Source organism: Nomascus leucogenys, chromosome 6 (genome assembly GCF_006542625.1).
Source record: "Nomascus leucogenys isolate Asia chromosome 6, Asia_NLE_v1, whole genome shotgun sequence".
In the NCBI taxonomy this organism is placed as follows: domain Eukaryota; kingdom Metazoa; phylum Chordata; class Mammalia; order Primates; family Hylobatidae; genus Nomascus; species Nomascus leucogenys.
The window spans coordinates 72,685,030-72,698,884 of NC_044386.1; the positions used below are offsets into that span (position 1 = coordinate 72,685,030).

The following is a 13,855-nucleotide window of genomic DNA, read 5'->3' on the forward strand; positions in this document are numbered from 1 at the left end:
AAAAATATTTTTAATCCTTATTTTTCTGATAATTTTGTTCTGCTCTTATAAACAGAAAGCTCCACTTTCATTATTTTATAATATAGTGAGTTTATCAGCCACATATATGAAAATTGTATAGTAAAAGTAGGTTTGTGTCCACTTGGTTGGTTCATTCGACTTATACACATCATTTACTTTATTTCGAATGGTTATTTTTTAAGCCTTGGTTTTGGTACAACATGTAAAGGCGTCAGTCTTTGTGCAATATTAAATCTTCATTCAAGAATTTTTCTTTGTGTCTTTGCCTTTGTTTCTGCATTGCTCCTGTACTTCTGTGAACCATATTTCAGTGAGCAATGATGACAATAGCAGTCCAGCCTGCATGGATGCTGACATGGATGCTGTCTCCCATTGTTACCACTGGATGTGAAGAAATGCTAGATGCAATCCAGCCAATCTGTACTCGACTCTCAGTTCCATCTTCTCAACTCACAGTGTCTTCCAAAGTCCATGCCACACCACAGCCTGGAACATCTCCCAACGTGGTATCTTGAGGCAGTGGTAGAGCTCATGTCACAGTATTGTATGTCTCAGGTATCACTGTCCTTCGCTGTTTGATATAATCTCTCTTACAAACCATTGTTCCATACACATTGCCCCTTTTGTGTTTGTTTATACATGTGGTATGGCCTGTCTAAACCTCGCAGTGAAGATATTAGAATAGGGTTCTGCATATCTAGAGGTGTGGATCATTGGCAAGCATGTTAGAACCTACCTGCCACATCAGGTCCTGTCTAATCTGTATCAATTTCTGGGTCTTCACTTATTTTTTTGACCTTGATCTTAGTGAAAAGAACTTCTCAGGTGTTCCATAGGATGTATCACAATATGGATTTGTTATATTTTTTCATAATTTGAGTAAGATTAAACATTAGTTTATGCATGTATATATCTAATGTTGAAGACAAAAAAAAAACCTGAGCAATATATTATTTAGAAATACAAATTTAGAAAATAATAATGAAGAATGAGGCTGGGCACAGTGGCTCATGCCTGTAATCCCAGCAATTTGGGAAGCTTAGGTGGGTGGATCACTTGAGGCCAGGAGTTTGAGCCCAGCCTAAGTAACATGGCAAAAACCCATCTCTACTAAAAATACAAAAATTAGCTGTGTGTGGTGGTGCATGCCTGAATGTTTCATATATTCTGGATAATAGTCTCCTAACAGTTATATGACTTGAGAATATCTTCTTCCATTATTTCAGTTGTCTTGGTGGTGTACTCTGCATCTTAAAAGGTATTGATCCACATGAAGTTCAATGTATCTATTTTTTTTTCCTGTCACTTGTACTTTTGTATCACATGTTAGAATCCATTGTTTCATGTAAGGCCATGAAAATCTATTTTTATGTTCTCTTTGTGGGATTTTTAGTTTTACCTCTTACATTTAGCCACATATTCTATTTTGAGTCAAATACATACATGGTGCAGGAAACAGTTTAACTTGCATGTGGATATCCCTTTCTCCCAGCAACATTTGCTGAAAAACTATTTTTCATCTTGTATTAATTTTTCAACCTTGAAAATAAGTCTGCCCTATATATAAAGATTGATTTTGGGGTGCTCAACTGTATTCTATTGGCTTATATGCCTTTCCTCATGTTATGTGAGTTTTCCATGGATGCTCTTTGTAGGTTTAGAAAGTTTTCTCCTATGCCCAATGTTCCCAGAGCTTTTATCATGAATGGGTTTGGAATTTGTCAAATGCCTATTCTGTGTCTTTAGAGATGACCATCAGTCTTTTTAAAAAATTCTATTAGTATAGTTTATAACACCAGTTGTTTTTGTATGTTTAACCAGACTTACATCGCAGGGATGAATAGTTTTGTTCCTAGTGTATACTCCTTTTTATATGTTACTTGTTAATTTTGATAGCATTTCCTTGATACTTTTTACCTGTTTCACATTGGTCTGTAATTTTCTTTTCTTGAAATGTCTTTGTCTAGCTGTGGTGTCAGGGAACGCTGGCTTCATACATTGCATTAGAAAAGGTTCTCTACTCATCTGTTTTTATTGACTGTTATTAATTCCCAAAAGGCTTTGAATAACTCACCAGTGAAGTCATCTTGACCTGGACAGAAATTGAATCCTCCCAAGAATCCCAGGAGCTTGGAAGGGGATCCTTCCCCAGCTGAGACTTCCCTTGAAATCTCTGCCGGGCATCTGACGCACAGAAACTGTAAGTACTACGTAGGGCTGGGTTTGAAAGTGTAAACTATGTAGTAATATGTTATACAACAATCGGTCAGTTATATGCCTGACAGTAAATGTAATATGGTATCTTGGATTAGATCCTAGAACAGAAGAATGACACTAGTGGAAAACCTGGTAAAATATGAAGAAAATCTTTTTCAGTTAATAGTTTTGTACCACTGTCAATTTCTGAATTTTCATAAATATGCTATGGGGATATAAGGTGTTAACATTTCAGGAAGCTGTAGGATATATGAAACTCTATTATCTTTACTACTTTCTGTAAAACTAAAGCTATGGTAAAATAAAACTAGTTCGTAAAATGTAATATTCAGATACGAAAAAATAAAACAATAATAAGAAAGATTTAAACCACAATAAAACCACAGATCAGAGGATGAATGGAAATATAGGGAGAATATGGCAAAGTAGCTTGCCTTATTATCCCCCATTCCTAAACAGGGCATCTGCTTCAGAAAGACACCGTCAAGCTCTAGGGACACTCATCCATTTTCTTCTTTCCCATCACACTTCCCATTACCCAGTTATCAATTCCTGTGTTCATAACCACTTTTCCAAGGAAAGACGCCTTTCTCACGTATGTTAGAAGGCCCTGTTTTCAGGCACTTTCTGGCAGTGTCTTTGCAGGATCTCACTAAAAGACATTTTAGAAGACATGACTTCCAGACATTAGAAGAGAAGATTGAGAAACACCAGTGATGGTGAACATAAATATTTGTGCATTAAGAGTGTTTTCTTAGTACAGGGATTCTTTTTTTTCCCCAAGTTTTAAAAGAAAATAATGCCTTAAACCTTTGAGAAAACACTGTGATAATTCAGTTTTCTTCGTCATGCAGACTCCATCACGAATTTATGGGACCACACATTCTCTTGACACTCACATCATGGATCTATGTTGTCCTGTGGTATATTAATCTGTTCTCATGATGCTAATAAAGACATACCTGAGACTGGGTAATTTATAAAGGAAAGAGGTTTAATTGGCTCACAGTTTCACATGGCTGGGGAGGCCTCACAATCATGGCAGAAGGCAGATGAGAAGCAAAGTCACATCCTACATAGTGGCAGACAAGAGAACTTGTGCAGGGGAACTCCCATTTATAAAACCATCAAATCTTGTGAGACTTATTTACTACCATGAGAATAGTATGGGGGAAACTGCCCCCACAATTCAGTTTTCTCCACCTGGCCCTACCCTTGACACATGGGGATTATTACAATTCAAGGTGAGATTTGGGTTGAGACACAGCCAAACCGTTTCAACCGACAAGCCCAAAAGCCACAGAATAGACATTATCATGGAAGAAAGTTAACTAGATATGAAAAAAGTTTATAATCATGGAGTTGTAGGTTAATTCCTGCTCAAAAAGACATGGAAATGAACCTTTAGACAGACATCAGATATATGAAGGTGAGGCATGTTAGTGATACAGAGTGTGTTGTGCAGAGGTGGAAATAGCCTAATAGAAAAAAGGAAAGAAATTATAACGTACCCCAGCTCACCATGCAGTGATCTAAGAGATGGATGCAGACTGAGTGCTGATTCTGCCTATGTGCTGGCTAAACAAAGATCCCCACAGCAGAGAGGACTGTCCCCCTTCCCCAACACAGCTCCATGTTCACAGGCCACACCACTTTACAGAGGAAAAGCAGGGATGTTCCAGGAACCATGCTCACAAAGCTTACTAAGCCATGGGACTGCATACTACACTCCCAAGGACATCCACAAAGTCAAGACTCTTGCTTTTTCAGACCACGATCCTGGGCTACATTCTCCATACCATATTCATAGCTTCAGTGAGAAAACAAACTCCTGTGTCCTGGAGAGACACAGCTGACCTTGACCGTATTTCTCACTTCTGAGAAGATTGTAGCAGTAATTCAGGTGCTATTATTTGGGGGGTTTATAATTCAGTAAACCTTCTTACCCCTCTAATCTTACAATTCACCCCATTGGAAAGGACGGTTTCATTTAAATTGGCAATCTTAAGTAATGGAGTTTTGCTCTTTTTATTTCATTATAACAAGAGTTTCTATAAGGTAAGTGACTTGCACAATCCCATTTTCCTCTTCATTTCAATGCATACATATGGTCTATTATGATGTGTACTGTGAAGATCATCCATGACCAAATTCTTCAGGAAAAAAAAATCACCAAGTGGCAGGCCATGAAGGAGACAGAAGTAGACGTGTAGAAGGACAGGCTCATCTCTAGGTGGCAAGAGGGCTGATGAGCTCTGAGTGCTCAGGGTTAAGACTGGAAAAGTGATAGACATAAAACTCTACTACTATAATGTCCTAGGCACAGAGGACACAGTGCTGAGCACTAAGCTCCTAAACATTACCATGATAGCTGAGTCTGGATTGACCACGAGAATTCTCAGACAGATGCCATTGAAAACACCCCATCATCCGACCACATCCTTAGGCAAGAACCCAATGCTATCTCCGCCCTCTAGTGTGAATACTGAATAAAGTTTAAAGGGTGCATGACTCCTGTACTTGAGATTAGGGCTTTTTGTTCACTGAATTGAGCCCTAGTAGAAGCTGAAACTCTGAGTGCAAATATGCTCAACATTCTAAATTATAAATTATAAGAGTTTCTTCTTCATTCAGTACACTCTTTGGGGAACATCAAAGCCTGTTTCATTTTCTAAGTATCAACAAGTGGAGGTGAAAAGAGTAACAAGTGGTCAGAGCAAAGCATTTCATGAAAACAGCAATGCAGAGGCTTCTGCAGTCCCTGCTTACAGTGAGATTCTATGGCCATTGTTCATGGGATATGAAGGATAAAAGGGGAGGGAGAAAAAAATATGTAGTTGATCTGGATGAAGAATCGGATTTGGAAAGCAACTTAGAATAATCTCTGCTTATATTTCCAAGGCAAAAAGTCTCAATATACAGGATTTTCTGTCTTCAGAGAGCTGCACTCTGCTGCAAACTTTCAAGTAACACTTTACCATTTCTATCTTCCTTCTCCATGGGATCTTTGAGCCATAATTTATAAAATCACCTCTACGTCTCTTGTATTTTTGTTATGTCTAATAATCTCTTGAGGTCTCTCTAGGGACAGTGACTGTAAATTATCACCCTGCCCAACAGGACTCCAGGAAACTGTGTCCTGGATGTTTACAGTGTGCCTTTCATGGGATGCTTATTTATCCTGGTGGATACCCCAAAGCATAAGTGTACAATCCTTGACCCAGCATCCTTCTCACAGGCTATTTGTTTATACTGTCAGACGCTCTTGTGGCACTTGTCAGACCTGTGTCCACTCCATTCCCACCAAGGTAGCCACTGTCTAGGGGAGCTCTGAGTTTGAAAATAGTTGAGTTCACATGTGTTGGTCATGTGAGACACGGAGGAGGCAACTCAACAAAGCACAGGTATTTCTTGTAGGTGGGGATCATTGGGCAGCATTGCAGGGTCTAACTGACACATTAGGTCTTCTCCAATCTGCGTTTCATAGTCTTCACTTATTTTTCTTGACCTTGACCCTTTTGGAATGTACAGGCCAGATATTTTGTAAGATGTCCCACAGTATGGATTTGTTTCATGATTTTTCATTATTAAACTAGGGACATGTATACATTAAACACATGTCATCTACGTTCGAAGACAAGAAAAACTAAACATTATGGATATTAGAAATATAAACATAGAGATAAATATAACAAACACAAATTAGAGGATAAATCAGAGTAATAGCGACCTTCAGTGATTAAGGAAGATGATGAAGCTAAGGAGATCCATTAATGGCCATCAACATATTGCTCAAGTTCTATTTTATAAGATCAGCAGTGACTTTAAATAAAAAGAAACTTTATACATTTAAGAATCATTTAGGGTTTACAGAATTGTTTTAAATACAGTACATAGACTTTCCATATATCCCACTCCAGTTGCTCTTTTTATTAACTTCTTAATGTAGGACATTTGTCACAATTAACCAATTTTAAACAGTATCATTAACTACTCTTCATACTTTATTGAGATTTTCTCAGTTTTCACTTAATGTCTAATTTCTATTCCAGGATCTCATCCAGGATACCTCAGCACAGTTAGATATCATGTCTTCTTAAACTTCTCTGACTGTTGCAGTTTCTTAGAGTTTCCTAGTTTTTGATGACATTGACATTCCTAATGTGGGATTTATCTGAGGTTTTTTTCATGATAAGACTAGATATGTGGTTTTAGGAGAGGAAGATGACAGAGGAAAGGTGCAATTCTCCTCACATTATACCAAGGGCACAGGCTCTCAACAGGCTTTATCACTGTTAATGTTAATTTGATCACCTAAATGAGATTGTTTTTATCAAATTATCACACACTGTGAAATTATTATTATTTTTCCCTTTCCCCATAGAATGTTTCAGAACAAAGTCACTAACACAACATGCATTCAAGAAGTGGGGGTCATGGGCCAAGCACGATGGCTCACGCCTATAATCCTAGCACTGTTGGAGGCTGAGCCAGGCAGATCACCTGAGGTCAGGAGGTTGAGACCAGCCTGGCCAACATAGCGAAACCTCGTCTGTACTAAAAATACAAAAATTAGCTAGGCACAGTGCTCGTGCCTGTACTCCCAGCTACTCGGGAGGCTGAGGCAGAAGAATCACTTGAACCTGGGAGGCAGAGATTGCGGTGAGCTGAGATCACACCACTGCACTGCAGCCTGGGCAACAGAGTGAGACTCCAGACTCCATCTCAAAAAAAAAAAAAAAGTGGGGATTCATGATCTACCTTCTTATTGGCAGAATGTCTACAAGTTTATTTGAACCCTCAACCATAAGCATGTCTATTCTATTTTTTTTTTTTTTTTTTTTTTTTTTTGAGACGGAGTCTCGCTCTGTCGCCCAGGCTGGAGTGCAGTGGCGCAGTCTCGGCTCACTGCAAGCTCCGCCTCCCGGGTTCACACCATTCTCCTGCCTCAGCCTCTCCGAGTAGCTAGGACTACAGGCGCCCGCCACCACGCCCGGCTGTTTTTGTATTTTTAGTAGAGACGGGGTTTCACTGTGGTCTCGATCTCCTGACCTCGTGATCCACCCGCCTCGGCCTCCCAAAGTGCTGGGATTACAAGCGTGAGCCACCGCGCCCGGCCTTATTCTATTACACATTTATTCATTTATACATTATTTATATAATCATCTAAACATGGCTATTTATTTTATATTTACATATGCTAATTTATTTGATTGCTCAAATTGTTCCATGGTTGGCAGTTGGAAGGTTTTTTAGTTGTCTCTGGTATAATTTTGAAATACCCACATAATTAAGGTTCAATGTTGTATGGTTGGTTGGTTTTGTTGTTGTTTAGCATTTTCTTTTCTTTAACCACTACTAGGTGCTCCAGGCTAACTGTGTATTTAATTGTACTCCAGGCTAATTGTATAATTGTGTAATTTCTACTAATGTTCCCAATACCATATGATCTAATCCAGCACCATATGAATGATGTATGTAGTCTCTTACTCTCCCTGTGAAGAAGTTGATGCTGTTCACTTAGTCGTACTACCTTAACATACATGCAGAGTGGTTTCAGAACTGGTAACTTATACCCCAATGGGAAACAATTTTACCAAGTACAGTACTTAGGCATAAATACTTTGGCTTTTAGCCTCAGAATATCCGCTTATTACCCAAATTACTTAGGTCCATTGCTTTCCTCCACTTTCTTTAGTGAGGCTATTCCATACATTCATTACATAGTTATATTGTTTTTTTGGGCATTCCTCCTTGGAAACCCTCTACCTACTAAATGAGGTTTTACATTTGCATAATTTAGATACACTCTTTGTGTTATAAAGTTCTTCAGGATTCGGAAAACATTATTATGTATCCACCATTAAAGAATCAGAGAGAGTAATTTTGTTGCCCCAAAGAAACCTCCTATATTTCACCGATCCACCTTTCTCACTCCCATGCCCCTTGTTACCACCGAACTCTTTGCTATCACTATACTTTTTTCCTTTTCTAGAGAATCATATAGGTGGAATTACACAGTATTTTGCCTTTTCCAACTTATATTTTTTCACATAGCAATATACCTGTTAGATTTTTGAAGTATATATCATGTTTTTTTAGACTTCCCTTCCCCTATTGTTGCAGGACAGGTAAGCCCCAAATTTGGGGCTTCAACTGGCAGGGTTCTTGGCTTTGCCCAGGAAAGTATTTAAGGGCAAGCCAGTGGTGATAGACAGCAATGTTTTATTGAACAGTACTGCTCCTTAAAGAGCAGGGCTAACTCATAGGCATTGCATCGGTTGGTAACCTATGGGCTCTTGTCAACTATCTTTACACTAAGGTAAACCCACTTTCAATTGCATGTAAATTGAGGGGTGGATCAATGAAACTTGATGGGCAGGTTATTCAGAACTTTCTAGGAAAGGAGCAGTGACTTCTGGGTTGTTGCCATGGAAAGAGGTGGTAAATTCCAGGTTGTTGGCATGGAATTTGTAAACAGTCATGGTGCTGGAGGGAATGTCTCATGCCAGTGAGCACTGAGGACAACCAGGGATCCCTGTGTCTCTTTTTGCTAGTTTCTTCACTGTATGCCGTCTGGACCAGATCTTGTTTTGATCAGCAGGGTTGTGACTAGAAAACAACTTGCCGGTCTCCTACCTCATAATGGCAAAAGGCACTGAGTGTCTTTTCATGTGATTTGGATATGACTGTAGCTTTTTTGGAGATTTGGGTATTTAAATAATTTCCATTTTTGATTGAGATATTTGCCTTTTTATTTTTGAGCTCTAAGATGTTGTCATATATGATTAACAATAGACCATTATCACCTATAAAATTTGCAAATATTTGCTTTTTAATTTAACTTTCTCAAGTTTCAGGGTACAAGTGCACATTTGTTACATAGGTAAACTTGTGTTATGGTGGTTTGTTGTAGATTATTTCTACATGAATTATGTATAAATTCATGATTATTTCTATCATGAATTTACTAAGCCTAGTACCCATTAGTTATTTTTTCTGATCCTCTCTCACCTCCCACCCTCCACCCTCCAATAGGCCTCAGTGTTTGTTGTTCCCTTCTGTATGTTTATGTGGTCTCGTCATTTACCTCCCACTTATGAGGGAAAAAGTATGGTATTTGGTTTTCTGTTCTTGCATTAGTTTGCTAAGGATAATAGCCTCCAGCTCCATCCATTTTCCTGTAAAGGACATGATATTCTTTTTTATGGCTGCGTAGTGTTCCATGGTGTATATGTACCATTTTCTTTATGTAGTCCAACATTGATGGGCATTTAGTTGATTCCACATTCTTGCTATTGTGAGTAGTGCTGCAATGAATATATGCACGCATGTGCCTTCTTAATAGAATGCTTTTTATTTCTTTGGGTATATGCTCAGTAATGGCATTGCTGGGTTAAATTATATTTCTGTTTTTAGGTCTTTGTGGAATCTCCACAGTGCCTTCCACAATGGTTGAACTAATTGAGACATCCACCAATTAGTTAGATGGCTGGTGTTAGATGGTATCACATTGTGGTTTTGATTTGCATTTCTTTAAGGATCAGTGAGGTTGAGCTTTTCTTCATATGATTGTTAGCTACATATGTATCTTCTGTTGAAAGTGTCTGTTCATGTCCTTTGCCCTCTTTTTTATGAGGTTTTTTTTTCTTGAACATTTGTTTAAGTTCCTTATAGATGCTGGATACTAGACCTTGGTCGGACACATAGGTTGCAAAACTTTTCTCCCATTCTGTATGTTGTCTGTATATTCTGTTGATAGTTTTCTTTTGCTGTGCACAAGCTCTTATGTTTAATTGTATTTAATTTGCCAGTTTTTGCTTTTGTTTGCAAATATTTACTCCCATTCTTTAGGTGTCTTTATTTTTGATGGTGTAGCATGAATCACAAAAGTTTCAAATTCTAATGAGGTTTAATATACCTGATTTTTCTTCTTCCCTTTTGCTTTCAGCATCATATCTTAGGAAAGATTGTTTAACCTAAGACCACGAAGATGTATTCCTGTGTTATTTTCTATATTTTGGGCTTGTTTAGCTATTATACAGAGATATATAATCATTTTGAGTCAATTACATTTTCAATGTGAGGCAGGAGTTCAACTTACATGGAATATGCACTTGTTTCAGAAATATTTGAGTAAAAATATCCATATATAATTTATTTGGTGACATTATGAAATTATTTCACTGTAAATGTAAGTATTCATTTTTGAACATTGTATTCTATTACATGCATCAACATCTATATTCTTATACTAGTACTGTAAATCTTGATTACTCTTAATTTATAGTGAGTTTTGAAGTCAGGAAGTATGTATCTCCCATGCCAACCTTTTTTCTTCTTTCTCAAAATTATTTAGGCTGCTCTGGGTCTATTGCATTATATATGAATTTTAAATAAACTTTGTGAATTTAGAGAAAGAATATGTCACCTGGGATTTTGATAGAGGTTGCGTTAAGTCTATAGATCCATTTGGAAAACATTGCCAGCCTAACAGCATTAACCTTTATAAGCAATGAATAGTCAAAGTTTTTTTCAATTTATTTTTTATCAAAATATTTTCTATAGTTTTTGTGTATATATCTTATTCTTAATTTGATAAACCTATTTTTGATGTCATCTCAAATGGAACATTGAGTTTCTTGTTTTAGATTATTAATTGCTAGCATATAGAAATTCAGAGGATTTTATATATTGACCTTATATACTGCAAGTTTGTTGAACTCATTTATAAATTCTAAACATATTTGATTAGAGTCCTTTGGAAATTTTATACATAAGATCATGTCATGTGCCAACAGACAGATTTTGACTTTTTTTCCATACCGGAAGCCATATATTTATTTTTCTAGACTAATTGCCATGTCTATATCCTCCAGTACAATGTTGAAAACAAGTGTCCAGAGTGGAAATCCTTGTCTTGTTTCAAATGTTGGAGAAATTAGTGAACGTTTCAGATAACCTATGATGACATGTTGGTTTTTCATGGATCCTCTTTAAAAGGAAGACAGTTCCCTTATCTGCCTCATTTGCTGCATATTTTTCTCATAGGGAGTTTGAGAATTCTCAAGTGCCTGTGCATCTTCTGAGATGATTATGTGATTTTTGTTCTTTATTATATGAATATAGTGCATAGCACTAGTTGTATTGTATGTTGAACCAAAGTTTGCTTTTCTGAGGTAAATACCCTTAACATAGCATATAATACTTTTTACAAGTTTCTGATTTGTTTTTTTTGTTTGTTTGTTTGTTTTTTGAGACGGAGTCTCGCTCTATCGCCCAGGCTGGAGTGCAGTGGCGCAATCTCGGCTCACTGCAAGCTCCGCCTCCCGGGTTCACGCCATTCTCCTGCCTCAGCCTCTCCGAGTAGCTGGGACTACAGGCGCCCGCCACCACGCCCGGCTAATTTTTTGTATTTTTAGTAGAGATGGGGTTTCACTGTGGTCTCGATCTCCTGACCTCGTGATCCGCCCGCCTCGGCCTCCCAAAGTGCTGGGATTACAAGCGTGAGCCACCGCGCCCGGCCTCTGATTTGTTTTACTAATATTTCCTTGATGATTTTTGCCCCTGTATTCATAAGGTATATTGCTCTTCATTTTCCATATTTAAAATGTCTTTGTCTAGTTGTGGTATCAGGGTAAACTAACTCAGTATACAATGGGAAATCATGCCTTCTCCACTTTTTGGGAATAATTTGTAATAAATTAGTATTAATTGTTTAAATGATTCCAATAATTCACTAATGAATTCTTCTTGATGAGGTCAGAGAGGTTAATCCTAAGAACAGTTACATGAGCTTGGAAGGAGACCTTTCCCCAGCTGAGCCTTAGCCTGGGCCATCACCTACATCTGGACTGAAGAACCAGAGAAACTGTGAGTAATATGTATGTGGTTTTGAACCACTAAGATGTATAGTAATTTGTTATGCACCAAGTCTTAAGTAATATACGTGACAGTAATTGCAATGTGGTATTCTAGATTAGGTCTTGGAACAGGTAAATATATCATTATTAGAAATTCTGGTAAAATATTAAGGAAGTCTGTAGATCAGTTAATAGTTTTGAAACATAGTGAAATTCTTGGTTTTCATGAATATACTATGGTTATAATAGTGACAGTTTAGTTAGCTGAAGGGTATATGAAACTGTCTGTTCTACCTGTGTATCTTTTTGTGAATCTGAAATCATTTCAAAATAAATTTGTTTTCTAAAACTATTATAATTTTAAAAAGAAAACAAAGACGTAAACAAAATACTGGCTTCCAGAGACGAATGGGCACGTAGGGAGAGAATAGCAAACTAGCGTTCTTTTTATCTCATCACTTTTCCAAGCCCAGGTGCACCTGCTTCACGAAGGCACCATCAAGCTCCAGGGACTGTCATCCTTTTTCTCCTTCTCCGTTACCCAGTCAGCAGTTGGAGTGTCAGCAACCACTTATTCAGAAAAAGTTACCTTTCCTTCACATATCCCAGAAAGCCCCATGTGTGGACATCATTTAGCAATGTATATTCAGGATCCCACTGAAGCATTTTTGGGAGATATGACTCTCAGATATTAGAAGCCAAGAATAAGAAATTTCAGTGACAGGGAACATAAATCATATTTCTGCATTCAGGATAATGTTTTCTTGGTACAGGGATTTCTTCTTCAAGTAATCAAAAGACAACTGTACATTCAAACCTTTCAGAAAAATATGTTCTAATTTAGTTCTTTTCATTCTACAGCCTCCATCAGGAATCGTTTGGGACCGTGCATTCTGTTGACGTTCACATTGTGGAATTATGTTGCCTACTGCCAACCCTAAAGCCACCAAGATAGCAGGTAATCAGAGTACAAAAACTGTTTCTAATAAATTGGTTTAGGCCAGTCTCTACTTACAGAGACCTGGATATGAATCTTTTACACAACAAGATTTTTGCAGTTGGATGCTAGTGAGTGGAGAAAGCAGATGACGAATTGCTGAGCAATGAGTCCCCAGACAAACGCTAACTGCATGGAAGATGTGATTTCCCACAATCTCTTAAACCAACAGTTCCTTAGAGGCTGGCCTGGACACCACAACTCTAAAACAGATACCATTTAAAAGAAACCAAATTCTAGACCAGATCATGAGGCAAACACCCAACACTTTGTCTCCACACTCTAACCTGATTAGAAGTTGGAGTTCAATGGAAGAATGTCTTGGATATTTGAGAGCATGACTTTATCTTTACTTAATTTAGCCTTCCTGGAATTTAAAACTGTAGGGCAAAATTCAGTCAACCTCCTAAATTATGTGAGTTTTTGTTTTTGTATGTGAGTTTCTTTCTTTTTTTTAATTATATTTTAAGCTTTAGGGTACATGTGCAGAACGTGCAGGTTAGTTCCATATGTATATATGTGCCATGTTGGTGTATGTGAGTTTCTGCATACACATAAAGAAACTCCCATAGTTTAGGAGGTTGACTGAATTTTGGGTATACAGAAACTCATACTTTATGTGTTTCTTCTTCAATCAGTGTATTCCTGAGGGAAAACCAAAACCAATCCTCAAATCCAAGTACCCAAATTAGGGTTGAGCAGAGTAGCAAGGGGGCAGATTAAAACATTTTATAAAGACCATTATGCATCTACTTCT

At 37.7% G+C, this 13,855-nt stretch overlaps 1 long non-coding RNA gene across 1 annotated transcript; it reads left to right on the forward strand.

Annotated features, from left to right (window-relative positions):
• The first annotated feature begins 1,243 nt into the window (after positions 1–1,243).
• On the forward strand, positions 1,244–13,046 carry LOC115835500. The gene is made up of 4 exons (XR_004030487.1): positions 1,244–1,279; positions 2,080–2,221; positions 12,000–12,111; positions 12,963–13,046. It is a non-coding gene; the product is annotated as an uncharacterized LOC115835500 (long non-coding RNA).
• The last annotated feature ends 809 nt before the right edge of the window (positions 13,047–13,855 follow it).